We start from the raw sequence: 27,833 nt of genomic DNA on the forward strand, positions 1-27,833 counted from the left end.
CGAAAGAATGCCGAGTTTTGAATTCCCGGGGGCGGCGATTGTCAGGCTGATTAATTATGCAGTCGATGGCGCATATTAATTAATCGAAGGACTCGCTACGTCCTGATAAGGTGATTGTTCACTACTACGTGGAGAGTAATTTATTATATGCGGTTTCTTACAAAGCCACCGTCTTAGATCGAACGGGGTGGGGGCAGAAGGGTTCTAGAACCATTAACGCCACCCCCAGCACGGACCGAAGTATGGAAGGATAATTGGAGAGATAAACACCCACGCATATCCTTGATGTCATCCTCACAGGCCGCTCCGTCTACATTAATCTGCATCCGAGGATCGGCTCATTTGCATTCTGCAAGTTCTGGGCCAGCAAGGTGACGAAGAAGCATGGGTCGCATATGGAGCAGTCGATAAAAAGTTTTTCGGACGCGAGATGGTGGTGCTTCGATTCGTTTGCCGGTCCTTTGATTGTCAGTCAGTGCGGTGGCGCGCCATCTTGCTTGACCCATCCGACTACAATTTTCTTTTGTCGTTATTGTTTTTGTTTCGGTTTGTTCTTATTAATCGTCCTTGCGCGGTTATCGGTGCACTCCGACTTGGCCAAAACGGCACCAAATCTCGCACAAGTGCACAAATAAAGCCAGACAGTTATTATCTAATCGTGGTCTGATATTATGCCATATAAGAACGAGAATTGCAGAATCCGCTAAAGGAGCGTTACAACTGCGGATTAATGATAGGGCTTCGGGGTCCAATAAATAGATGAAAACTGTCACGTCTCTGCAAGTATTCTTTCTGAAACTGCCTCCTGTGGATCGCAATCATAAATCTTTTAAAATATTCATCTAAAACTTTTCCGCGGAAGCAAAAATTTTCGTCTAATGTCGCATTGAAATTTGCAAAAAGAGTGTGCGCCCTCGATTTCATTAGCTCCTGAATAAATGTCGCTAATTGCGAAAGTGGCGGCAAACTCAAATATTCCTGAAGCGGCTACGATGGAAAAATCAAAAGTTTGACGATTGGGAGACCTTTGCTTAATTAATTAGCGTTCGCGCATTTGGAAAAAAAAGGAAAACTCTGCAAGAGTACATCTATTTAAACTTTATCAAGGTAACGTAATCCACTTTTAATGATCGAGGAAAACTTGAAAGCGACGTCGAATCGTTATGAATTGGAACGTAATTGCACTTTGAAATTTCTTCTAAATATGGCAGAGTACACGTTAAACTTGGATCGTCATCAGTTAAATAAATAATAATTGAATAAATAAAGAAAGGAATACATGTGTCTTAATCGTGCAAGCTCTTAGCTTGAAAGACCAATCCGCTTAAGAATTCTTGCTCTCGTCTCGTTTAAACAAAGTAAAAGGAGTTGTTCCTATTTCTGAAGCGCACTCTTTATAATCCTCGCAAGATACCGAGTATTAAAAGGAGCTCTCCGTAATATTTTCGATTCGACTACAATACTTTAATATCACATGTAAGAACAGAATTACGGTTCGCATATAGTCGGAGCGGTTTTTATTAAAATCTCGAGATTTCGTCCGAACACATACACAGCGGCAAATATGCGAGGGGTTACGAGCGAGAGGGGCTTTTTTTTCTATTTTTCATACCCCACGTGTAACTCGACTCTTTTATGCCCGATTTACGGCACTGATACGTTCATCGTGCAAATCTGATCTTTACGATGCTACAAATTTCCAGCGACAGTGTGTCGAGCCGGCTGGAGGCTTGTTTTTTCGGTTCGCGAAGAATAAATTCGGAGATGGGGAGGTGGGGGTGATTTTTTTTAATGGAAATTAAAGTCCGAACTGAAAATATTTGCTTGTCAAATGGTTGTCAGGTTTGTAGATAAGTATAATTTTTGGCCTCGAAACTGGCAAAAATGGGATTTGATGTCGTAAGTCCACTGCAACAGTATAAACTTTGAACCTGCTTTTACACTGTTATGACACCACAACTACGTAATAACTCTGATGATGACGATAAAATTATTGAAAAAATTACAATTTTCCAGCTACAGGCACGTTTTTTTCTTTTATTTATAATATCGCTAGAAAGTGCCGTGGCAGTTTTTGCTTACGATGATGACCTACCACTAAGAGTGTAAAAGCCGTAAGAATTTATTGAACTTTGGTGGGAACATGACTTTCCTTCAGCAGATTTACCGCGGGTGAAATAATGGGTCAATGTAAGACTGATGTCGGTTCGTGTGTCGCGTAATGACTACAGGTTTTTTGAATAGTATTGTGCAACCTACACACACATTGTCTTTTTGCGCAGTGTGCAATAACTAACCAAGTACGTACTTCGAGCTGAGTCATCGGAAGAGAATTGTATGGAGAAATTTGGAAGTAATTATGTTGGAGCTAATATGGCCGTAATCTCGATCTATCCAAGAAGCTTGCCCACGTACTCCCTCTCTCTTCCATCTTACACGTTAAAATTCCATGCAGTTTCTTTCGCTGCCGCCCCATATCGCGTGCCAAAAATTTGTTTTCGATTTATGCGCATTTAGATGTAATTCTTTTCGTGGCGCAGTCACGCCAGTCGCGAACTTTAAAGCAATTTGAAATTTTAATATTCGCGCAATAAATATTTGCCATCGACATTGGATTTATAACGCTTTGAAACACCCACAAATTAACAATAAATTACCGTGACCGAGATGGGATTCATGCACGAAGAATCCAGCCGACATTCTCCATTACATCTAAATATAAACCTCCACTTTAATTGTTGTAAGTTAATTATAGTCCAGGGTCGCGCAATTATGCGAAAGTGTCGTCGTCAGGATCGTAATCAGCGGGAGGAATCAGCACGAAAAGTTCAAACTCGGATTGCCGAGGCTTGGTCGAAAGGAAAATTATTCGAAGAAACTGAATAAATTCGTCTCCCCCAAAACAAGTGAATTTGTAGTTTAAAAGGTTTTATTAAATAATTCCGAGTTTGCGATTGCGATGTCCAGACGGCTTAGACACATTTATGAATTTTAATCGTAATTTAGTAGGGGAGACCTGTCCAAAACCGTATAGCTAAGCGGAAATGTATATATCTCTGTAATAATACACAATAGAATTGTCAAATCAACATTTTTATTGACCAGTCTTATCAGGTACATAATTGTAAGAACAAAAATCGAAAGATGTAACTTATCTACGAAATAAAAATATTAAAACAAAAACACTTCTAATTACGGTTTTACCCCGTGTACTGTCCAAAACCGTACACAATATACAATTTTGCCCCTACATTCACACCAAACATTTAGTGCACAAAAAATCATCAAGATCATCGGAATCGGAACCTGTACAACCTTCATGGGCCCAAGCATTACAGGAAGTACACTGTACCCAACCCTCATCCATGCGACTTTGACCATATTTTTCAAGACAGTACAGGCAAAGATCTTTACTATCTCCAGTTTTACTTTCTACTTTATCTTTTTTTTTTTCTTGGTTTCTGACAGATTCAACTTTGGTTTTTTAATTTTCGACTGCGAATTACTTAGAAGCTCGTACGATTTTACCCCGTACGGTTCTGCCCCAAGGTAACCTCAGACGAACATTTTGTTCACCACAACAAACACAAAAAAAATCGGTTAAGACAAACACTGAAAATAATAGTAAAAACACATACAATGATATCGTAAATTACGTACTTACATTGAATTCCGTTAACAGTATACACTTGCAGTGGTTATTTAGTTAATAATTAGATTACAGCACCCGAAAAATATTAAATTTATTTAATTTTGTAACGAGCGTGGCAGCATTAACAAGTTTTTGTCGACAAATGGCTCTCATTGGTAGATACCATTGACAGAAGTTTGAGCGACAAATTCAAACAACCAGCAGTTCTAAGGGCACTATACGGTTTTACCCCGGTATACGGTTTTGGACAGGTCTCCCCTACATACATTTTTGTAAATCATGATGTTACAGAATTTTAGTTTGTTTTCTGCGAATCTAGAAAAAAATCAACAATCAAAACTAAAAAAAGGTGTCTGACCGTCCCGGGCGTAAATCAAGTCTCATTTTTCGGTCCGTTGTCAGTTTTCGTGCGCTCATTTTGCGACGGTTGTGGGTGTCTGTCCCATGGTCCTGGGATAAATGCATGAGTCATAACGCAACATCGGTTAGAGAATTACCATAATGCCGTTTCGAATATGTAATGTTTCTTGCGCTGTGCTGTAATAACTGTCGTCTACGGCAAACCTGGCATATTTCAAAGGACTCTCGTCCAGATGCATTATCCTCGACAGGCCTGCAGTCGCGTTTCTTCAGCGGGAAAGTTTGATGTATGTAGTACGGCTTGAGGCTGACGCGGCCGCGGCTAATTGTTGGCGCAAAAACGTCGATCGAGCTTTATTTATCTGTTCACCGGGAATTAAGCGTCTATTAGAGTGATTATTTGAGGAAAAAATGTTTAGTCTGGAAGATAGCAACCATCAAAATAAACACGTCAGAATTGCTTTGACAAAATAGGTATTTAAAAATCGCCGATGAAAGAGCAAGCTTTAATGGCGTCGCACGAGATCAAAGCTTGTAAACACAACGCGTTTGTTGGCACGGGAATTTTTACTGTTTTTTATAATCATCGCATACCTCAGAGGTGGTGATGGGTTGAGGTTTATTGCGGGAGGTTTGCGAAAGTTACAAGGTTGCTGAACTTTTTTATTATTTTTACTTTTTATACGAATGAGCTTTGCGCAGGAAAAGTTATCGTTTGGTCAATTGCAGATGTGCAAAGAGATAACGGATAAAAATGATGAAGTGGTATGCAGGCTTATCAGAAAAGTGGAAAGCTTCGGTTTACACTGCCACATCATCACTTTTTTATCATAATTTGGTAGCTTGTATTTATAATGACATTTACCAAAATGCTCGCTTTACGTTGTGATTGTTTCAGTTCTAGTTATGTTGAAAAATTACCTGATGTGACAAAACGAAACGCTAAACCGCTTTTACTTTTCTGTCACAATATTTTAATTTACAGAAGAATTAATTTTTTGTAAGATCTCTATTTTATTTTATTTTCATTATAAAATATTTTGTCTTGTCTTATAATAATTTCATAAATTTATTTAGTTTACATCAATTTAATGAAATTGTTAATTGTATGAATCGATCGAGTTGAAATTTCGTTTATCAAGTTGTGAAGTTTACTCCTCTGTAGGAACAAATTCAAGATTTTGTCTTCGTAAAAATGCCATCATTTGTAGAAAATAAATGTACGATGTGAATCTGCGTCTTCTTGCTTCTACGAAGTAACTCGCTGTTTTTTCAAATATTCTCAGAAAGAATATTATCACAAAGATAACAAAAGTATTACTTTGTTGTCGCTTTATTTGGAAGTAATACCTACCTAGTAGTTTTGATTCATAGGAACTGGGGAGTTTTTCTGAAAAACTCCAGAAGGGCAAAAATCAACTTCGGCAAAGCCGTTGTGTTCTGTGAAGAGATGGCCCTCGCCCGTCCGAGCCCCCTGTTTTCGATTTTTTGGTGTCGTCGCTCCGTGTTGGCTCGCCGCCCCGTGTCCTTCTCGCCTCGCATCCCGAAATTAATTCCCCATCCGCTATTTCCACCTCCGAAAAAGCAAAAAGAACAAAGCGCATCTGTTGGAAGCGCGAAGCGAACAAAAAGGTGTCGAATTAAATAGCCGTCGGGTGAATGAAATGAGAATTCGTTTTGGAGTGTTAAACAGTTGGTGAATGGATGTGTGGAGCTGGATGTAAAGCAATTTTCCAAATTAACTTCGTCAACTATGATCGATCCTACATCACCGCACTCAGGCAACGTCAATTTACTGAATAGTTTGTGACTCACTTGAACTGATTTACGTTTCGTGTTGTTACAAACACAAATGGTCAACAAGAGGCGAATTTTCTCCATGGTCTTGATTAGAACAATAATTGCGACACGACCGAGGGTGTTCGAACTGTTTGCTCTGATGGTGATCGAACCGAACTGTGTCATCATTAATTTCGCCCAGTGGAAGTCTTCGGGGGTTAATTATACATATATTCCGGGAGACGGAATTTAGTTGACCCAGGCGGGCCTAAGAAAACTCGCCGTTCATATTCTCAAACCTAATTTAAGACCCAATTTGCCGGGCTCTAATTATGAGAGGAAAGTTTGTCTGCGAGTATTTGCTCGTGTACAAGATGATACATTAATTATTCTACCGAATCTAGGGAGCGGCGAAGTTGGAGTTCTTGTCCCTCGTCAAATGGATCGGCGATTTATTAAGTTTACCCAACATTTTTGGATGCCGGGCACGGATTCGGAGCGCCGATGGCAGGTCGAAAGTAAAACCAGAGTCGAAAAAATGCCGCTTAGGTTACTGACCTAGAACTTTCACGTAAAATAACGGCCAAGATTACGTCAAGCGGTGAGCTATTGCAGGATTCCATTGTGCACGGTGAGGTACTTTTTTTCCACACAAACGGTTCATTCACCGGATCTACTTTGTTTATGGTAGACATTTAAATCGGCGAGCGTTTTGCGCAATGCGCACATGGCAGGAAAATGGAGTGGGAACTTGAGCCTTCCATGCGCTTTAATAGCTGCGACCTGCAGCACCGGCAAGGACGATTCCATCAGCAGGAATTCCAATTGTACTGTGGCAATGGTTTTTCTCACAGTCAGCAAGGATGTTTTTGCTTGCTTCGAGCGTGAAATTGTTTCGTTAAAGTAATTAGTAGAGAGACTGGCGGTGGAATTAAACGTCGAATTTATAATATTTGCACGTGCAAAAATTACCACACACAAGGGCTAAAACGCCCTTACTCAGCTTTAGTAGCTTGCCTGAATAGAGCTTGAACCGTCAAACTTCCTTTTTTTTCCCAAACTCGAAGAGCCGAAGAAACAAAAACTTGAAACATTGTAAAACTAAAAAAAAATTAATCGAAAAATTGGAAAGAGAAAATAAAAAAGCATCAAATCGAAAAACCCTTACACTAAAGTATAAAACCTAAAAATTAAAAAAATGAAAAATCGAATAAATGAAAAAATTTTAAAATCCAATAATCGAAAAATGGAAAAATTCTAAAATTGTAAAATCGAAAAAGTAAAAAATTTTAAAAATTATAATTTATTATTACGTATCTACGTAAGTATTAAAAAAAAAACTAGAAATATTGGAAATCAAAAATTAAAGAAACAAAAAAACTGAAAAATTCAGAAAAAATTGAAATTCAAAAATTAAAAAATTTCACATTGAAAAAAGAAAATTAATCAGTTATAAAATCAGAACATGAAAAAACAAAAAAATTGAAAAATTAAAAATTTTAAATTCGTGAAATTGCAAATCGAAAAAAATTTAAACATCTAAAAGTTGAATAATCGAAACACTGAAATGAAAGAATGAAAGAATTGAAAAATTGCGAAGTCTAAATAAAAGTTGGAAAATTGAAAAATCGACAAATAGCAAATTCAAGAACTGGAGAAACAAAAATATGAAAAATCGTAAAATTTAAATCAAAAAGCCACTGGTTTTAACCTAATAGATAAAATCAGCAAATAATTTTTATAAATTTTCAAAAAGTCGCGATTTATTGGGCTGTAGGTACTTTAGGAGCGAGGGAAGTTCGGTCGAATTAACATTCGACCAATTTCTTTCGATTTTATTACACAGACATTTTCCCTCACTCTTTTGTTTTTTCAAGAATTTTGAATGTTTTAACTTAATAACACGTAATTAGTCTTGAAATTAGAGCATGAACGTCTCTTTCGGGTTCGAAGTTTAACTTGAATTTTCCTATCGACAAATTATGTGGAAATATTTAATGTCAACAGTTTGATTTTCGGAGACAGCTTTGTTCCTTGGATGTATTTTAAAAGATTCATTGCTGTTATATAACGAAGCCGAATAAAGTAAGTATAATAATTTGTTATGAAAACAAGAGCCAATGAGTCATCTAGTGATTTCAATAAAATGATATCACGTTTCCTGCAGTAAATAAATGTTTGTTGTATTACTCAATAGTTTTCCATCGATTTTCTGGTGCGGTAAAACGATATCTCGACTAATCAGTTGATGAATTTCCTGGTACCCATCGTGTCATTTTGTGCTTCCACTGACTGCGTTTTTGTTTACTTACTTGTTGTCTAGGTTAGTACTGCATAGATCATGGCTATTGCAAGATAATCCCGACATTAAAAGTCCCATCCTTGACCCGGGACCTGCACAACAACATCTCATATCTTCTGAAACAACGCATTCTCGACGGAAATATTCCAACTATTTCTCTATTTTTGTTTTAAGTGGAATGTCTCCTCTATCTGCGACGCCTAATCTAAGCCCATTTTCGAAATCCAACCCCGTATTAAAGCGAGCAAGCTAAATAGCTAACAAACAACTTCCTCGCGGTCGCATAACATCCGGATGAGTAATGTTTAAATGTTCTTCCATCGTCGAACACACGATCCTCATTTTTCCGATGTCTTTACCTCTGTTTACGTGTAAGAATTCCAAGGCCGACACGTTAGCTATTAATTGCATCACCGTTGCAGCTCGACGCTAGTGCACCGAAAACTGTCGCGGCTTCTCTAAAATTTGATGAAACAACCTCTTTACTCCACTTCCAGACGAGCACTTAACATTAAAAAGCAAGCACCCTCGAGCCATTATAAAAAATCTAGGGGCGAGAAAAATAAAAGAAGGCAGTGATAATGGGATCAGCCGCCACCATACGTACTTGCTTGCTTTCCGGTGTACTTGTTTACTAGTAATTCTCCGTGTTCGCGAGTCAATTTTAAAATTTAATCATCCGGGGCGGGTGATTGACAATCCCGGATCACTCGGTAGTATTTAATTAAAATTGTAAAAAGTCCGTGCAATATTTAGGAAAACCAGGATCAGGAGATGACAAAAAACAGGATAATGAATTTGATGGAGTCGTCGGGGCTGCGTTGATGGATTTCTGATTATTTATCCCGGTAATGATCGTTGTCGGATTCTGCAGTATCATCTTGCGGCGGGAGCTCCATTAAGGGGCTTTTTTTGACGCGTCGTTCGTAAATATTTTGAAAAAAAATTGGTCGAAGGTTATCGGCAGATCTTCCCTCGCCCCTGAAGTGCAGCTTCTTTGAAAAATAGCAAAAACCGGTGGCGTGAATAACACTCCCGCAGCTTTTTTGACTTGAATTTTTCAATTCTTCAATTTTGATCTTTTTTTGTTTCTTCAGTTTTTCGATTTGCAATTTTTCAATATTTCGATTTTATAATTTTTTTGTTTTGACGACAATCGGTTCAGTAGTTTCGAAAGTTATGGGTCCAATGAAAATCCGGTTAGACGGCAGACAGCCAGACAGACAGATAGACAGACAGACGGACGGACGGACGGACGGACGGACGGAGACGGGAGACCTATTACTTCGTACTGTAGGGTTCATGAAACGTCGAGAAAACACAGGAGTAGGGAGTTGGACTCGATTATAATATCCATAGCTTACGCTCAGGAAGTAAAAAAAAACTTGCACCTGGGAAACGTCCTCCCTCGTTTTGGGTTTTCGTTTAGCGGTTTGAAAAATGGCATTCTCATTAGCGGAGAATTTCGTTTGATTTATAAATAAATTTCGTTGTTAATCCGCGCTGTTAACAATTCCGGGGTCAATTACGATATTAATAAGCGCTTACCTGTTACAAAGCCTCCATTAAACAAGAAAACAATTTAACTGCATCGTTATTGTACAGGAATAGTGCTAATTTGTTCCGCTTGATGATACTTGATATAACATTACGTAAAGTTGTTTACGGCCACTGTGAAACACAATTTCATACAAACAGGGGTTAAACGTGGGTTGCTTCCAAGAATATCTCGTTCTCATTATTCCCTTATCGCGTATGAGTTTGATCGAAATATATTCATGGCATCGGTCCGACGAGTTTTCGAACAACGAAAATAATACCGTCCGATCGCTGGCAACTAGGTCAAACCGGTGCGATTTACCGTCTCGGCGGTACTTCTCCGTCCTCTCCGATTGATCGCCTGCTAATTAAGTTGACGCTTTTTATGCCCCTTCAGATCATTTCTTTCGCCCAATAATTTCCTTTACAGCAGGAACGAACGCATCAAAATTAAAATTTAATTAAAACTCTGTTTGAAAAGAAGTTAATTTGGAGCCGAGCACGTCCATCTGGCCCTCCTCCCGCCACCCTAAGTAGTCGGACGCAATATCGCAGAAAAAATGCCTCCAATTAAAAGGGATTATTTGCTAGGACAAAAGTTAATTTCATCGTAAACAAGTTGCTCTTTCGGAGCGCCGAGTACTCGATTGTGTACACATTCTGAAATTAAAGAATCATAATGAACTCTTTGGCGTAAAAGCAACTCCACTCGAGGACCGGGCACTTGACACCGGCGGCGGCGGTGGCGGCCGCGGCGAGGGGGTGTTTCTTTGCTTTGAGCCTTTCGAATGGCACCCGAGTGAGCAATCTGCGCCCGAATAATAAATGCTTTGCTCGCGACAAAACCGAGTCGACTGAGCTGGAGGCCGTGCGGCGGCGGCGGCGGCGATGGGTTAGTTCAGAAAAGTGGACACGAAGGGAGGCGGAAAGCGGCGGGGGGGCGGTAATGACAATGGGGAAGTAACGATCAAAACGAAATGGAACACCAACACTGCAGCGGTGGGATTGTGGCACGTACGGGCAGGGGCGGACTCGGAACTGCCGCGGACTAACTGCCGAACTTACGAGCTCTTGTACAAGTGTCAAATCGAAAAGGGAAACGTAAGTGGAGGATTAAATGCGACGAAGAGGGACCTACGGTTTAAAGAACTGAAGCAAAATTGAAGGTTTTTTTTTCAATGCCGTAAGGCAAAATGATAACAAGATTTATGCAGCGATGGTAGGACGAAGATAACGAGAACATTAATCGAAACAAACGAAAAAAATGATCAAAGGTTTTTTCGGCAAAACTTCCCTGGCATTAAAAAATCCAAAAATTGAAGAGTAAAAAAACTGAAAAATCCCAAAACTGAAATAAAATGTGTGTTGAAAATCCGAAAAATCGAAAATTCGAAAAATTGTGTTTTCCCAGAAGTTAATAAACCACAAACTCAGGACCATTTAAATAACATTTTTTCGACAAAATTAACGTTTTACTATGCTTCCGATTACCTTAAAACGTTTGCATGATTTTAAAGCATTCGATTTTGCAATTTCAAAGTTAAGTTGTTAAACCTTGTTAACAAATTTTATTGTTTTCCAAAAATCTCGATGCCTAAGGTGAAAACACGAATTCATAAACCATAAAGGGAGGGGTAGGTTATTTTATAAAATTTAAATAACATTTACTGATGAGCAGACAAATATTGGTTAGCGTTTTACCATCTAGATGATATTCTTAACGAGCATTCAAAATTTGACAACAATCGGTCTGGTAATAAATTGTTTCATTCTTTATTTTTTCCATTGCCCCGTATAAGTAATTTTAAAAAATGTAAATGCATTCGTAAATTAGTTTGGAGCTTTCCAGACGCTCAGAACCATTCGATTTCTCAACAATCATACAACAAGGCCAAAGTGCTTAATATTTGCTGAAACTTTCCGTCGTAAACGAGGAATCGAAACGCACAGTAGTATGGATGTGTTGCGCAAGTACTCTGTCATCTTGAGGCATGCAAGAAACAACTGAACAACGTACGTACCGTCGTGGTCTTGTGTAACCGTCGTTTATTTACAAGTGCTGCTTGATAGCTGATACACGACCCACATTCCCACTGTGTAAATTATAAAAACGCACAATAAGAATTCTCAAAGCACACACACTTGACGACATACCGCATTAATAAAGCAGTCATTATCGTCAGCCGAATTCGTGCTTAAGAAGAGCCACCTTTGCGCTAGCGGTGTTTCGGGGTCGTTAAAAGTCTGCATCGTTATTAGCGCTGAATCCTGCGGCCACAATATGCTCGGCTGCGGCCGGCTCCGGTCTTGCAGGATTTCGCACACATGCACCGTGAAATGCAGGCAAGGTTTTGCTTGCGGTAAACACTCCTGAATTTACAAGTCGACGGAATTACCCGGCCGAGCTAATCTTGACGGAGAGTAAATCAAACGAGCGATTTCCCAATCCGCAACAGATTAGCAGAATCAGGTATCACGCTTCCAGACCGTTATTAACATGACCGATGCAGGAAATCGGTTCGATTTGTTCCGTTCGAAACTATTAAAGCATTTCCACCGCGCAATTGTTATTGACACATACGTCGATTTAGTGTCGACGCAGAACTTGCGGAAAATTATTTAAGGAGCGAATGCAGCCGAAAACGCGACTATTATTCCACTATTTATAATTGATGGGAAAAATGAAAGCGCTGCGGACGAGCGCTTTTTTAATTCACTTTTTCCATCCGCCGTGTGGTTCACGTCTGATTGGCTTGCTGCTGGTACGTGTGTTTACGTTCGCCCCGACGTTTTTCCTGTAATGAGTTAATGGCTTCTAAATGACATTAGGTGGGACGTCAAAAGCTTGATTAAAAAAGTTTATTAAGCGAGATGAGGAGATTATGCGGCAACGTTCCGATTCGATGCCGAATAACGAAGACCGAACGCACATTTTTGGGTAAATAAAAGCGTCCGGAGGTCTCCGTTTTCGATTTTATCCATCCTCGGCGACAATTAGGTAAGTGGTTGGTGTTCGCTAGAGGTGAAGCTCGCAAAAAAACAAAACATTCAAAAAGTTGAAATTTGTAAATTTAGAAATTTGAAATATTTTCGCTACTTCCGTACACATTTTTAGATTTGCGGTTACCCGCTGACCCTCGGTTCACGTGATTTTCGGTCATGCGTGTCGGAGTAGTGGCAGGATCTTCGTACTTTTGCTCGATCGCAATTTCGTTCGATTTTTTTTTTAGAAAGTTGCGTTTTTCGAGAGCGGAATGGCAGGCGTTCTTTGAAGCATAAACTTGGCGTTATGTTTTGGCGATAAAAGAAGCAGTGTTTGTTTCGTCTACAACGAGAAAAGTCACATCTATGTAAAAAGCGCCCTATTATTCTAGAGTGTCCTGTGCAAGTATTCCCATCTGTTTATTTTCGTCCAAGAAAATATGTTATTTCCAGTTCACTTCTTCCGCCGAACCAAATTTCCATTTCAGTTCATAAAATAAAACTGCTTGACATTCAGCGGCAGACTTTACATAATACAGTAACAAACAAATCCGAAATCAGCTTTGGTGCCAAAATCCATAAACAACGAGATTCCGTGAAGCATGAATTTAGAACGGTTATTAACGTCATATTTTCGATTCGCTTCCAAAGTCAAAGTTCCGTCGTCGCCCACATCGCCGGGATCCTCAAGAACACCTTCGGCTTACCGTCATTGTTCGTAATCCGTGTATTTTGTGTATCGGGCTTAGGATAACAGGTGACGGAATCGGTTCTATTCATCCCGTTTCCAAAGGCCTCGTGTAACGTCGGCCTCCGAAAAGCACGATAAATAAGGCTTCCCGTGTTCATTCCGGAATGGGATCAAGCTGACCCGTGTTGTTTTAGTAATAGCGTCGCGTTATCCATTCAATGCATTCCTGTTTCTATTCGGGTCGGTCTGCTCGGGAAAACGCTCGATACTATAATAAAAGCACTCAAAACTGTTACGGAGGAAGAACTCCAAGGACGCAGAATGCGAATTGGGACACAACACGGGACCAACCCTAATTCGGGATGAAAGCGAGCCCTCGCCGAAGCGTCAGCAAGTCGATACAAGAGAATCACCACGGACTTTCACATTTCCTGGAGCAATCAGCGGCTCACGCATGCGAAATTTCGGCGTCTACGACGTCGGGCCGCGGAACCTTCTGGATGCGAGACGCAATCGGAGCCTTCAATAACGAGTGTTCGGATTGTACACCCCATTACGCACGCTGAACGGGTGAAATATGGAAGAAACGAGCTAGTTGCTGGTTTATTCCGAGCAATGGAGGCTGCCTTTCGAAAGGGATGTAGGACGGAAACGTAAAGTGCCGATGTTTGTCAACATTTCGCGGAACGGCGAAGCCATCTTGAGGGATTTCTGAGAGTCGGGGCAACGGGAGCAGTCGTCGCAAAATACATTTTAATTCAATAGGCACATACTTTGGAACTCTTTTCCCCCAGCGTGGCGACGCCGTACCCCAAAATGGATGCTCGACCCGCACAGTTTTAAACTTTGAAGCTTCGATGTGCGGATCATGTGCGGACTTCAATGGTTTTGTGAAATTTGTAATAAATGTTGGATTATTTTTACTAAAAAAGTGGACAATCGATTCGAGTGCTAGATTTGCTGTCATGTCATTCAGCGAATTCATTTTTTGTGGAGCTTTTTGTTTTTGTCGGGTTTTCAACAGAATTGAAAACACGAGCCCATTTGTGCTGATGAATTTGAGCGCAAAAAAAAAATCCGGTAAACAGCTTGCAACTATTCCGGAACATCTTTTTAAAAACCGGTTGAAGCTTCAAACGGGTGAATAAAATATGCGACTGTTCACATTTGAAAGTTTTCGTTCGTGGCTAGCGAGTGCTTTCTTGGCAAGTTCGGGATCCATCATGCTTGCATTACTCCTGCACTAAATGAACCGTCGTTGCATTCAAAGTTATCCGAAGCACAACTCGTTTACCTCTTCTCTAACACAGTTTTCTTGTTTCAGGTAAAGATGCATTTTAATTGGGCCGTTTCCAGTCCGTAAGTACGAGTAGCTCGCAGGCTTTGTTTTATTCTCTCCGGAAAACTCCGGTCTGCTCGTCCTCCCTCGTTTCGAATTCGAATATGATGAAATAATCGTTGCTGGGAGCATCCGACTGGCAACTTTGTCATAGGGTCTTGGTTGTTGCAGTTTTATTGGCACAATGCCCGCAGTGTAGAGTCGCGCCGCCACCGCCAAAACTTTCGGCGGCACAACTGCTCCATGCTTTTCCCATAACTTAACGTAATTTATTTGTTACTTAGTGACTTTAATATACTATTTAATATTCTCGCGTCGCTTTACGGTTAGTTTATGGAAGTCGACCCCCTGACTTGATTAGATGAAGTAGCTACTCGAAATCGGAGTAAATGTATCCGTTTTATCCATTTTAAAATGTTTATTAGGCACGCACTCCGACAGTTTAGCTGCCGAGGGTGGAAAGGGCTTTATAAGCGGCAGCTCAGCGTCTTTATCGCTCCGCTCGAGAACGATGCGGATTTCCAAAGGGCAATTCTTTTCGGAGACAAAGTGATGGTCGTAGAAAAAATCTAGCGCGCTGCAAGCGTATAAAAAACTAATATTATCGTTCAAAGCAAACATTTGCGACGTGGGCAGATCTTGAACGCGGACAGAGTGATGATCGTAGAAAAAACGTAGCGTACGATATACTGCGCGGCTCAGGTCAAACGCGTGCGACACAGTTATAACGAGTCGAGTTCACCGCAACCAGTACGTTATTACGATATTTGTTCAATATTTTATTTCGATAATTAAACGTCATACGTCATGACTGATGGTAATTGGTTGTCTAGTTTAGCCGGTGGATGAAATAACTCTTTGATTTGTATAGAGGTTTTAAAAATAATTCGCTGTCGGTAAATGTTGATTATTAAATATAGTCGTCACGGTCGCACGGCATTGAAATAATTAAACCTTTGTATTTTTGCGGCGGATAATGGAAGTTTATCGCTGCTTTGTTTGCTTTTATTTAAATGTATATGAGTTTTGAAAACTACATGAACGATTTTCCGAATCAGCTTTAAAGAGGAACATTGTTTCAGCTATTGATTTTTTTTTTTGAAATTTTCTTTTGTTTTAATCGAGTCCATGGGACGACTCGCTACTTTACTGTTTTTTCGACGTTTCAGGGACCCTAGAGTACGAAACATAGGTTTTCGGGTTCCGTCTGTCCATCTGTCTTTTTGTCTGCCGCCTGTCCGAATTTTTATTAGACAGATAATCTTCCCCAAACTACTGCACCGATGTTGTCAAATTTTATATGTGTATTAGGAATATCGTTATCATCTCCTAAATTTATATTAGTAAATATTACTCCTGTTTAAATTTTATAAAATAAGATACCTCTGCACTTGTGGTTTATGAATCCGTGTTAGAGGAAAACAGAATGGTTCGGGATCTGGCAAACGTTTCAGGTTATCGGAAGCATGGTAACTGGTAATGAAGGTTTATTATTGACGAGGCCATCGCTCAATTTTTTAAAATATATTGAGTCTATTCTTGCGGTTTATCAAGGCATACTTTATTTTTTACTTTATAGACGTTCTCAGAAAAAAAATTATAATTGGTTTGAAAGTCTTTTTTTTTTAATCATACAGACTGCCATATTTCAATTGTCGATTTAAAAGTACAAGTATGTGGTGGCATAACTGGCAACAAGAAATTTGAGAAAAAGTGATATTCGATAAAAAAAATCAAACATCAGTTTATTCATTTTTAGGTTTTCCAGTTTCCCGATTTTTCAAATTTTCGTTTCTTCGATTTTCGATTTGCAATTTTTTTAGTTTTCGGAACCGCCACCCCACGTCCCCGGCGAACGCTTTATTAGTAAACACTCAGAAATCACCGCCGCCCCCCGACTAATTAATACCGGTGAATCCGGCTCGCTTCGGCCGCCGTCCTTGCCAGACGTGCGTACCCAAGAGTCGATCCGGAAAACGATCCGGCGTCGTCTCCATAGCGACGACCGCAGCTTTAGGTGTTGCTAAGATAATGTAAGTTATTTAGCGTCTAGCGACCTGACATTCCGCGGCCCGTCGGTCGGTTGGCTCCGCAGCAGGAAAACGTGTGCGGTCCTGCTGAAGATCATCGCAAACACGACCGGACGGACCTCTCCTGCTAAATACAGGTAGTATTGCAGCCGTAATCCCGCCGTCTCGTCTGTTTGTTATCGAGTCTGAGACGTCCGTTTAGTGCTCTCCGACCGAAACAAAGGCGCCTCCGTTCGATTAAAAAATTAACAAAAGTCGAGAGCGCGCTTTTCATTCCACACGTGTGTCCGACGTCGCGCTTTTCAAATTAGGAGACTGACAAATAGCAAGGTCTGTTTCAACTTTTATGGAGCCGGCATGAAGTACGGAACGCTGCGGGTTTACATCACTGTCATCTCCTTTTAAGAGCGACGGCTGCGATTTTGTTTCATTTCTTAACCAAATCGCAATGGGGACGGAATTTGAAATGGAGGAACGGAGCGCATTTTTCACATTTTAGAAGAGAAATGTACGGATTATCTAAGTTTGACGGCGCGCGGTTTGTACTCGTTGCGCGTAAACAAAATCTGAGCAGCAGATTTGTGGATGGTTCGAAATGCCGTATGTGTGGCGGAAGATGTCGTTAATGAATGCCACGAATATGCAGGCGCGCGGCGGAAGCCTTGCGGCGCTCCGCCCTTGACTGAATGCAAAGGAGGAGGAGATTTTAAAATATAACTGTTTAATTAGTGGAAAAAATTGGTCGAAAGTTGCGGTAGAGAAGGCAAGGAAGGCGTCGAGAATAACAAGTAACCCGGTGGAAATTAAATAAATAAGTATACAGGGTGTTTCTTTTATTTGATACAACCCCTGTAACTTTTTTATTCTTAAAGATAAACCTGTAGTTCTTTGAGCAAATATATCATTTTAAAAGATCTATGTGATGGCAACCTCACATTTATATTATCACTTTCGGTAGAACCGGAAATGACATCAACTTTATTTTTTTTTTTTATGGAACACTATGTATATTTTTTCATAAATAGAAAGACTGATTTTTTCTAAAAATCAAAGGCAATCAGTATTTCTAAAATCAATACTTAAAAAGTTATTAAATAAAATACACGAAAAATTCATATTAATTGATGACAATCTAGTAGCTTGAAAAATTGACACTCATGTCATTTATTCACATAGGTGATCTTTTAATGATACAAATTTGGTCAAAGAACTATATGTTTATTTTTTTAAATAAAAAAATTACGGGGGTTGTATCAAATAAAAGAAACACGTGGTATATTGGTTATAAAAATGGCTAGTTCTCGTTCGGTGCGATGACTGTCGACGGACGTCGAATAAATGGGATGATATGAAATGGGTGGTTTTAAATCGTGAGCGAAAATTTGTGACGTCGTTGCGCTTCCTGCGTTTTGTGGAGAGCGTGTTTAGACGGCGGCGTTGACTGTCTCTTTATTCCGAGCCCAGATTTTTAAATTGAATCAGTATACATGTTTTATGAGCGTGTAACTGTAATTGGGGCTCCTATTCATGCCCGCATAAGTCATCCGAAATATGTTCTCCCTTCACAAGTGCCTATTGATTAGGTGCTAACACAAAAAACAGACACCCTCGGCGAGAAAAAACGCGGCATAATTTCGGAGCACCCTCCCTTGTTGTGTTCAACCCCTCCCCGACTCTAGGTGTTGTGTTGTGAATAATGCTGTTTCGGTCAAGTTTTTGCTCCCCGGCTCGAAGTTACCGAGGAATTTTAATGAAGTTATGTATAATAACAGGGGAAGCAACTCCACGATTCATGTTTTCAAAGAAAATATTTTATTGAAAACAGTTTCGTTTCGTTCCGGATATGGAAAAATAATGGAACCCCTGCGTTTCCGAGTTGTTGATTTTTTCGCAACGTATAAGTCGTGGGCGAATTTTTCGCCGCTAATTTCCAGGAACGTCGCGTGCTTGCTGCGCCCGTCACTTGCACTAATTGCTTAATATGAATTTATTGCTCTTGCAGGAGATCAAAAATTAAATCGCGATTAATCAACTCTAAGTTTACGACGCGGACTAAAACTCCATTAGCGCACGGTTCGAAGCCGATTCCGTTTTTCGGATTAAAATGCAGCGTCACGGAGACGTGTCGACGCCAGCGTTACCACGTCCCGCCGAAAATTAAGTAAAACGATAACGACACTCTGATGATGCACGACCGACTTGCACTGCATTGAGCGGTTTAATTAAGCATCGGCAACGGAAAATTGCATTTTTATGGGTCGCCGTGGCGTCGATTAGCCCTGCACGGCAGCGCTGGGACGTCGCGACGCCGACGCCGCAGCAGGACGCTCGCCGTTCTTTAACGTCTCGTTAACGGATACTTTGATCGTGTTAATTAATCCCACTGTTTCATTGTGTGTGATGTTACGATGGGTTGCTCAAACGGTAGACGCGGTTTTCGTTTTTTAATTTAAATTAACTGCAGTGGTTATTTTGTGGTGGCCCCTTGTACTATAATCGGCATAGCGAAGCTTTCGATGGGTCTTTCAAAAACTTAGGTATACATGAACAGCCGACACTAAAAATAGTTTTGTCCTATATTTTCCATAATTTTCGTTACAAGGGGTAACATAGCGAGGCATAAAGTAAGCGGTCCGGCATACACTCCTACTGAATTACTTGCAATGTAGAGAATGTTGGAATAATTTTTGAAGATTCGTTTAGAGTTACAGTTACTGGTCGAACATAAACGGCACTCCGTTGTTGATTCGTCTGTTGAAGTGTTGTGGCAGATTTGGTAAAATGGACTACTGGTGTTTGAATCGATGCAGCCTCGAAATTCTTTGTAATTTCTCGCTAAAAAAAGTCATTAAGGTAATAACTCTCTCTAGGTAACGTTCATACGACGAACGAAGACGTTCGTGGTGTAGCACATGTTGTGTGTTGCTCCATATTCTGAACAGTTTTCTTCCATTATAGGATGGTCGCATTGGACTACACAAAGGTAGCACTTCAAAAATTCAGGGTCGTCTGTTGTACAGTACCGCAGTATGGCAATACTAATCCAAAAGATCGTCACCAAAGATCTCATTTAACTAATAGTGTGAAAATGTGACTTTTCTCGAAGTTTATGGAGATTAAACGTCAGTGTCGTGGCCTGCTTAACTAATAGCCGCATTTTTTCGACCACTTCTCGATGTTGCGATTTTTTTTTATGAAAATCCTTAAAGTTAAATTAAACATGCATGTAATTTTAAAGTAAATGTAAAGAGGCGTGCTACGTACAAGTTTCAAATGAGTTTTTCCTTTACAAAATTTGGTGACGAAGTCACAACATTCTTGCAAACATACATAGGTATATGCATTTTGATAGGTGCAGTGTAATAACAGTATTGTATTCCCAAATTATCAAATGTTGTTGATGTATTATCAAGTTATTAAGTTGGAGATGACGACATATAATCGTTGGTAGAGATAATTAGACAAATTCTGGTTAGCCTATTAGCATCCACCCGATATTCCTAATATAAGTACAAAATTTGAGAGACCTATGTTTTCGTATTTCTAATAGGGGTCATGAAACGCCGAGAAAACATGAAAGTAGTCAGTTGTTCGACGAACTCGATTACACAATAGTTTCTTAGCTTACATTCGGGAATTAAAAATATGGACACAGTTGCGCTATAATTTATTGCACATTGAAATAACAGATTTCAAAAATAAATGAAACCTAGCCATGTGGTGAAGATGGCTGGATAGGCTGAAAAGACAAGAATACAAGTTGGTTGTATTTTTTTTATGTAACCCACATCTGAGATTGTATTTCTAACAAAAACTTGAGATTTTGGTGGTTAATAATGTCAAAGTTGTGATCTCCCAATATTTTTGCTTTTCGAGCGTACGCTAAGGAAGTATTGTAATTTTATTGATCAAAGCAACAACGACTCACCCCATTTTCCAGTTACTTTTTGAATACAGTACCGGCAGATATTATTAGTATTACGGTGCTCCTATTCAAAACGATACAGCTAATGGAAAAATTCACTTGAAATAGACGCATAGCATGCTTCTTTATGAAAATGCTGAAATAACAGTAATAACAGCCGTAGAAAGTAGGACCTCTTGCTGCTGGAAAAAAGAAAATGTCGAGAGAAAATGCCAGGTTCTGTCCTATTCGTGTTAATATTGACGATTATGCAACCAGCAATACATCAGCAGCGGTAAAATCAAATCTGCCAAAAATATCACTTTCATCCACCTACTCAACTAAGACCCATTATTTTCCCGTCGGATTACCATTTTAACACAAAACCACAGCAAGCGATACGCTGGTTTCGGCGCTAGCGAATAAATATTGAAATAATCGGTTACCTCGAATAAAACGGTTTTAGCAATTCCTTGTTTAAACAGATGCCCGCAGATTTAATGGAACGGCAGCAGAAGCCATTCAAACCCGTTTTTTTATCATCTGATTTTCAATTATAATTTAAATCGAGCGATCGCGTCATAAAACCAAAGTCGTCGAGTTTCCCGAAGAAATTAACACTCGAAAATGAATCATAAAACTCATACCTAGGAGAAGTTCGCCTCGATTAAAACTCGTAGACGAAAAAAGTTTGCGTCGTTTATTATCTAACATTTACGTAAGTCGGATGTCGGCGTGAAGGTGAGTTTCGCATTCGGCTCTGTTTACGCTTCATCCAGACGATCTCGATATTTTGTGTACACTGTAGGGTAATATGCAGATTACATTTCCAATTGAAATTTATGCAAGTCCAAGGGCGAACTAAGCAAAACAAATTAAAATTAATTAATACGCAAACTCCGAAACAACAAACCGCTGAAAAAATCCCACATTACCGACGCGTACATTTAATTAAATTGCGGGGAATTAATCGTGAGAACTCGTCCAAGATCTTGCAGGCTTTCCATACGAATGCACCGCGGCGGTCATTTCACACGAAACGTTTAATAACAAAACGGTAAATTATGTAAGCTTAAATGGCATAACGATTTTTGCGAAACGCGAATTCCATAAGCGCCGACGTTAGGCGCAACTTTTGTCGCCTTGGGGCAGATCGTAACAGATCGAGCTGGCTGGGTTCGATGTGGCGGCGCGTTTCCTGCGTACGGTCGAATATATCGACAAAAAGGAAACGCTCTGCAAATGTTGACTAATTTGGCGGTGCGCGACATTTCTCGGATCCTGCAATGCGTCACGCTTATTTTCTTATTCTAGAACTTATGGACGGTTCGTCAGAGGTGAAGCGATACTGCCTAAGTAATCCGCGCCGGTGTCGATAACTGCTGGAAAAGTTAACAAGGAATGACACGTCGAACCCTGGAAACTTCAACTTTTCCGTGTTATCGCTACTTTGTTACGTTGTAGCGCACACAGTCGACAACTTGTTCGAAAGAATGGTACATCATCAGAGCTGATAGTTACTAATATAGGAAAAATGAAAACGAAAACACGGCGTGAGCGTTGGTTAAATATTATGAATCGCTGTTGAATCAGTTTGTAACCGTTTTAAAATAAACGTTACACCTCGAAAAGTTGAAACGTGACATCATCGTTTGGAAATTCATTTGAATATTTAATTTGACTAATTTATATGCACCTTTACGAGTTCCTTTGATAAAAAGACAGCCATTCCGCATTATGTATGGACATCTTAAATCTCCTGCATATTTTAGACGAGGGAATATCGTAGGATTCTACTACAAGAAGTTTTTTGCCATTTCACCAAAGAATGTTATTTGTGGAAGAGTATGCGCCAAAATATGCGATAAATATCGCAGTCCAGAATCTTCACAGTAAAAAATATTGCTGGTGTTAATATGTATGAACACCGGTTTTGTAGACTACGGTGTACTTTTCAACTAATATGCGTTGTTTACACCGAAGATGACGCACTGTAATCGAAACAGTGATCACTTTTACACTTAAAATAGATTCTCTGCTCACTCTTCGCATGGAGTGGTGCTGATCTACACCGGAACCAGCACTCACTAGGTGAATATTCTAGTAAACATATATCGACAGTTATTGCCAAAATCTGCTTCATTTTCGAGTTGGTTTGGATCTTCTCGAGTTAACTCGGTTTCGCCTAGGTAATGCCGGTTCCGCGCCCTCAAGGTCGTCCTTCCCTCAAAAACGCCCCACTTATCCTTAATTAATCCTTTGTAGCCTGGGTCAGCGTCTGCCGTTTTCTCCACTGCCGAAAACTTCGTCTCAAGTATAATGAGCGCATCCAGCGGAAAGATCAGCAGCGGCGACCTCCGACGATCCCATATTGCACCATTGTCTCGGTCGTTCTTGGCCCCAGCGTACGCACTTTTTTCGCAAATTTCACTGTAGCCTTTCCCCTTTGTTTTTGTTGATTCGTCTTCGGTTTCGGCCGCGATGCGTTATAATTCGGTTAGCGTCGTTCGGTTGATTTTCGGATGTGTTTGTTTTGCGAGGAGGAAATGTCCGTCGGCGCAAAACGGATTCGAATGACGGGGAGGTTTGTTACGGGTCTAATTCTGCAATTAGGGTTGGGCGTAGTTTGTGCAGTTACATACGGCCAGAACAGGTCTCGCAGCGTTATGTATGTGTCTGCGTGTGCGTGAATTCGCGTGGGTATTGCCTACCAAAGGCTGGGCGTACTGAGAAATTATGGGGCATTCTGGGTAGTTTATTATGTGGATGGCATGCATGCTGGGGAGTGGGAAAAACGGCGCTGCTGCGGCGGGATGACGACAGGAGTGAAGGTCGCACTTTGGAGTGGCGGTCATTCTTTCTGGTTAAAACGTACAATCGACTTTTTTTAAAGGTAACTTATGTTCTTTTTTGTTTGCTTGTTCTACTTCAAGACTGAGTTGCTGAAAGGGCGGATGTTCTAATTTTCTGTTGCAAAAGGGGGTTGGCTTCAAATTAAGTCAGGTTTAAATTTTTAAAAATATTTAATAAAAGGATTAAATTAGTAACACACATTTCGAAAGAACTGAGAAAAATTAAGATATTGAACTATTAACCTATTTTGAGCGAATTATTAACGATTTAAGCGTGGAATATTACTTAAAATTAAATTAATGAGGATAATAAAAACAGTACGCAATAGAGAGTTCGGCAAAGCGAGGCGCAAAAAGCGAATTATGATGTCAAAGGCGAAGCAAAATTATAGTTTAGAGATTTTTACTTTCCGAGAGTAAGCTGAAGAAATGACCCCTAGAGTACGAAAAAATAGCTCTCTGCTGTCTGCCGTCTGTCCGAATTTTTATTAGACACATAACCTCCTAAACTACCGGATCGATTGTTTTACAATAATATTTAAATTTTATAATTATATATTTTGACTAAACATTTATTATTAGCGTGCGATTAGTGTGGGTGTACAGTGCAAATTGCTCCGCTGATTTTCAGTTATTTTGCTTGATCTTCTGTGCTTTATTTTGACGTGAGTTATACGGATTTGTAGCTTTTTCTGAGTTACATTATTGGTCTATTTTTTTGACCCTTATCTGTCACCGTGGTTGAAGTATTGTTTTACTAAACTTCAATCAACGTTAACCTTTTATCCAGCCACGCACCTTATCGCGTTTTTTGTGAATCGGTATTCTTTTTATCAGCAGCATATTTTTGGGTGTTTAACCTTTGTTTATTCATTTTTACCTACCCGTGACCCTCTTGTTTGTCAAAGTAAGCCACCTTGAAAGGTCCCTAGGTGCAAAGTGTCCCAGTGTGTTCCTAACATAGATTTCCATAATGATCTGCCCGAATTGTGACAACTCCGTTAAAACTAATGAAACTAGCTTTCAATGTGATGCCTGTCAGAAACATTTACACGCTAAATGCATAGGATTATCTGAAAACGATGTGAAAATGACCAGGTCTAAGTCAAAATCTATCAAGCTTATATGTAATTCTTGCGAAAAAAATTTAAATGCGCTCAGCGATTTAAAATCTCTCATTTCTAACATCCGTGCTGAATTTACCTCTTCACTTGACGATCTGAAAACCACCTTCCAGCAACAAATAAACGATTTAAAATCGATGATAAACAATCACCACCAACCTAATCCTGCTCAGCCCAATTTTGAAGACGTGGTACAAGAGGTTGTAGAGAGACAAAAACGAAGTAAAAACGTCATGATTTACAATGTTCCCGAGCAGCCTGAAACAATGTCTCGTGATGAGCGTTTAATGTCTGAGACGACTGACATCTCTAACATCTTGCAAGTAGCTAGTAATGATGTAAATATCGCTAATATTCGTTTACAGAGGTTAGATAAATTTATTCCTGGTCGCTGTCGCCCAATTAAGGTCTTCCTTCAGTCTGAAGTGGAGGTATTAAACATAGTTAGAGGCGCTAAAAATCTCAGTACCAGAGATATTTATAAAAACGTTCGGTTGTCTTTCGATAAAACACCTAAACAACTCGGAAACTTGAAGCTACTAAAATCTCAAATGCTGGAAAGAATCAACAATGGTGAAACGGGACTGAAGATTCGGCATTTCAATGGTGTTCCTCGCATAATTCGTCATTTAAACTAAATACTGATGATACGATTTTGGTTGATTTTGTTTGTATACATGAAATTGGCCCGTTAGTTGACAGTTCTCATTGATTCGGGGTATCGATATTTTTCCCTCCCTCAATCGATTTGGGTATTTCAGACCGCGCATGCCACAGAAAGGAAAAAAAAACCAGGAGGGACTCCATTTTGATTTTTCGAGTCGTTGGGAACGGGTGCAAGTGTTTTCAGGGTATCCAGTGCGAAGGGGCCATTTTTGGAGGTAGAGCCCTTATTTTAGCCAGTTGTGGCATTACTCTTCTCCAAATTGCGTTAGAGACGATTTGAGGCCACCGCATTTGGGAACGAGGACGTGTGTCCTGTGGTTTTGAGACCCCCGAAAATTCACTTTAAGGCCGCACACCATCAGAGGTAATTACTGGATTGGGTTCTGGATTGAAATTTAGTTAATCTTCTTTTCAGGCCTTTTTCTTTTTCGTCTTCGCTTTACTTTTATCGTTGGTTTTTTTTTTCCTCCTCTTCTCTACGTGTTGCCATCTTTTTGCGCTCTTGGCGTGGAAAGGTTTTTCTGTGTGAAGTTTGGACGAAGGTCAACTAGCCGCCCCGCCCCACCCCATTTTCTAAGTGAGGACGCCGTGTTGGACTCCGGAAAGAAGGAGAGGCGTTAGTTATAGGGTATTAGGTATTATTTTATTTTCTTGTATTTTTTTTATTATTTAAGTATATTCGCGTTCGGCATCTTCGCCACCGCCAGGAACGGCACTGTTGCGGTACGGACGCGAAGTACTCATAGGGTTAGAATAGTAACTTATTTAGGTTCTTTTTTTATATTTAGATCGATAGTTTGTACTCAGTCACACAGTCACTCACCTCCCCCGTTCTAAATAAATTTAATTAATTGTAGGCTCCAATTTTATTTTATTTTTTTTTTTTGTACCATCACCCACGGCCTTCCCGGTTGAGCCTAGTCGCGGTCGAGAGCCACGTAACAATTAATTTGGCGCCCGGAACGTGGGGCGTGTTCTGACTGTAGTGATTGGGTGATAACTGATTTTTGAGTAGGTATAATTTTTAGGGTTGAGGTAATCTTAAGTTGCGTCCTATATATATACATATATATCTAAGCTTTGGATTCTCATAGGCTCACTCGAGATGAGCTCTTGTATGAGCTGGCGGTACGAGGGGTTGACGACATTGGTCATGAAACCGTAGGGGCGATGCGAAGGAGGTTATCGGAATTAATACGAACGGAAGAGTTTGGCGACTTGGTTTTTAGCCCGACCTTTCGCTTAGTTGTGGAAACCGAGATGCTGATTTGTACGGAGAAAATAGCTCAACTTTACGGTTTTGTCCAAAGTCGGCGGTCTATTGCGAAAAACAGCACAGAGGAACGAAATGTTGAGACTAAGCTAAGACACTTGTACGGACGCGTTAGTCGAGTTAGGCTTAGGTTAACGGAGGAGGAACGTGATCAAATGGCAGATCGTCTGACCAACCTATTCAATCAGTTGGGCAGCATTGAAGTTTTAGTTGATTCTAAACTGGACGCGACGGTAGAGCCAAACGACCCAAACGTGCAACCGCCGACGGTTCCACTTTTGGGAGCGCAGGTCGTAAATATCCACAAGCACCAAGTTCCTGTTTGCCAATGGGGCTTGAAATTTTCAGGAAATAAACAGGGGATGAGCGTTAATGCCTTTCTAGAGAGGGTGGAAGAGCTTAGAGTTGCGCGAGGCGTCTCAGAGGTCGAACTGCTCAACTCGATAGTTGATCTCCTGGAGGACCAGGCGTTAATTTGGTATCGTTCGGTAAAAACGTCGGTTCTGTCATGGACGGGTTTTGTTAGGGAGCTTCGAAAAGAGTTTCTCCCATTTGATTATGCGACGGAATTGTGGCAGGAAATTAGGACACGAGTGCAAGGTCCGAATGAGAGTGTGGGGAGTTATTTTGCATGTTTGAAAAATTTGTTCAATCGGTTATCTGTCCCACCCTCAGAGGAAGAGAAATTACGCGTCTTGCAACGTAACCTTGCCCCATATTTGATTCAGGGAATCGGTTTGGTTGACATCAGTAGTGTCGATCAACTTTTGGACACCTGCAAGAAATTAGAGACCGTACGAATTTTGGCGACGGCTCCTCGGCCTAATGTCCCGAAAGCATCCTGCTTAGAACAAGATTTAGCAGGGCCTATTCTCGTCAAGTCTCGAATGGTGGCTCAAACTTCATCCGTTGGTTCGATTCTTTGCTGGAATTGTAGGGGCTCTGGTCATTATTTTTCCCAGTGTCGAGCTCCACGAAATGGTCGATTTTGTTTTAAATGCGGGAAACGAGACGTGACTACATCCACTTGTCAATGTAGGAACGCAGCTCGACTATCGGGAAACGGACAAAGAAACCACTAGAACACCGGCTAGGGGTTTCGCAGCGACAACCGGTGGATGATTCTTGGAAAACGTGGTTGGAATTTGTTAGGTTAGAGTGCAGGAAAGATGAGATTCAGGCGGTGAATTCCAAGTTTTTAGTTTCATCGGGAGATCCAAGGCCTTATTTACGAGTTTCAGTTTTAGGGATTGCGTTAGTTGGATTATTGGATTCAGGATCAAGTTCCACCATTGTCGGAGGTCCCGGTTGGGAAAAACTTCGTTCTCTCAACTTGCAAT

The 27,833-nt window shown here is 40.3% G+C and overlaps 1 protein-coding gene and 1 long non-coding RNA gene across 5 annotated transcripts in view; both read left to right on the plus strand.

Annotated features, from left to right (window-relative positions):
- The window catches only part of LOC135127503 (Krueppel-like factor 6), a 192,083-nt gene that overhangs the window by 35,550 nt on the left and 128,700 nt on the right, over positions 1-27,833 (plus strand). The window lies entirely within an intron of this gene.
- Positions 25,235-26,078, plus strand: LOC135127502 (uncharacterized). The gene is made up of 2 exons (XR_010280239.1): positions 25,235-25,584; positions 25,636-26,078. It is a non-coding gene; the product is annotated as an uncharacterized LOC135127502 (long non-coding RNA).

Source organism: Zophobas morio, unplaced genomic scaffold, assembly GCF_036711695.1.
Source record: "Zophobas morio isolate AGI-343-1 ecotype UQ-CSIRO unplaced genomic scaffold, CSIRO_AGI_Zmor_V1 ptg000012l, whole genome shotgun sequence".
NCBI lineage: Eukaryota > Metazoa > Arthropoda > Insecta > Coleoptera > Tenebrionidae > Zophobas > Zophobas morio.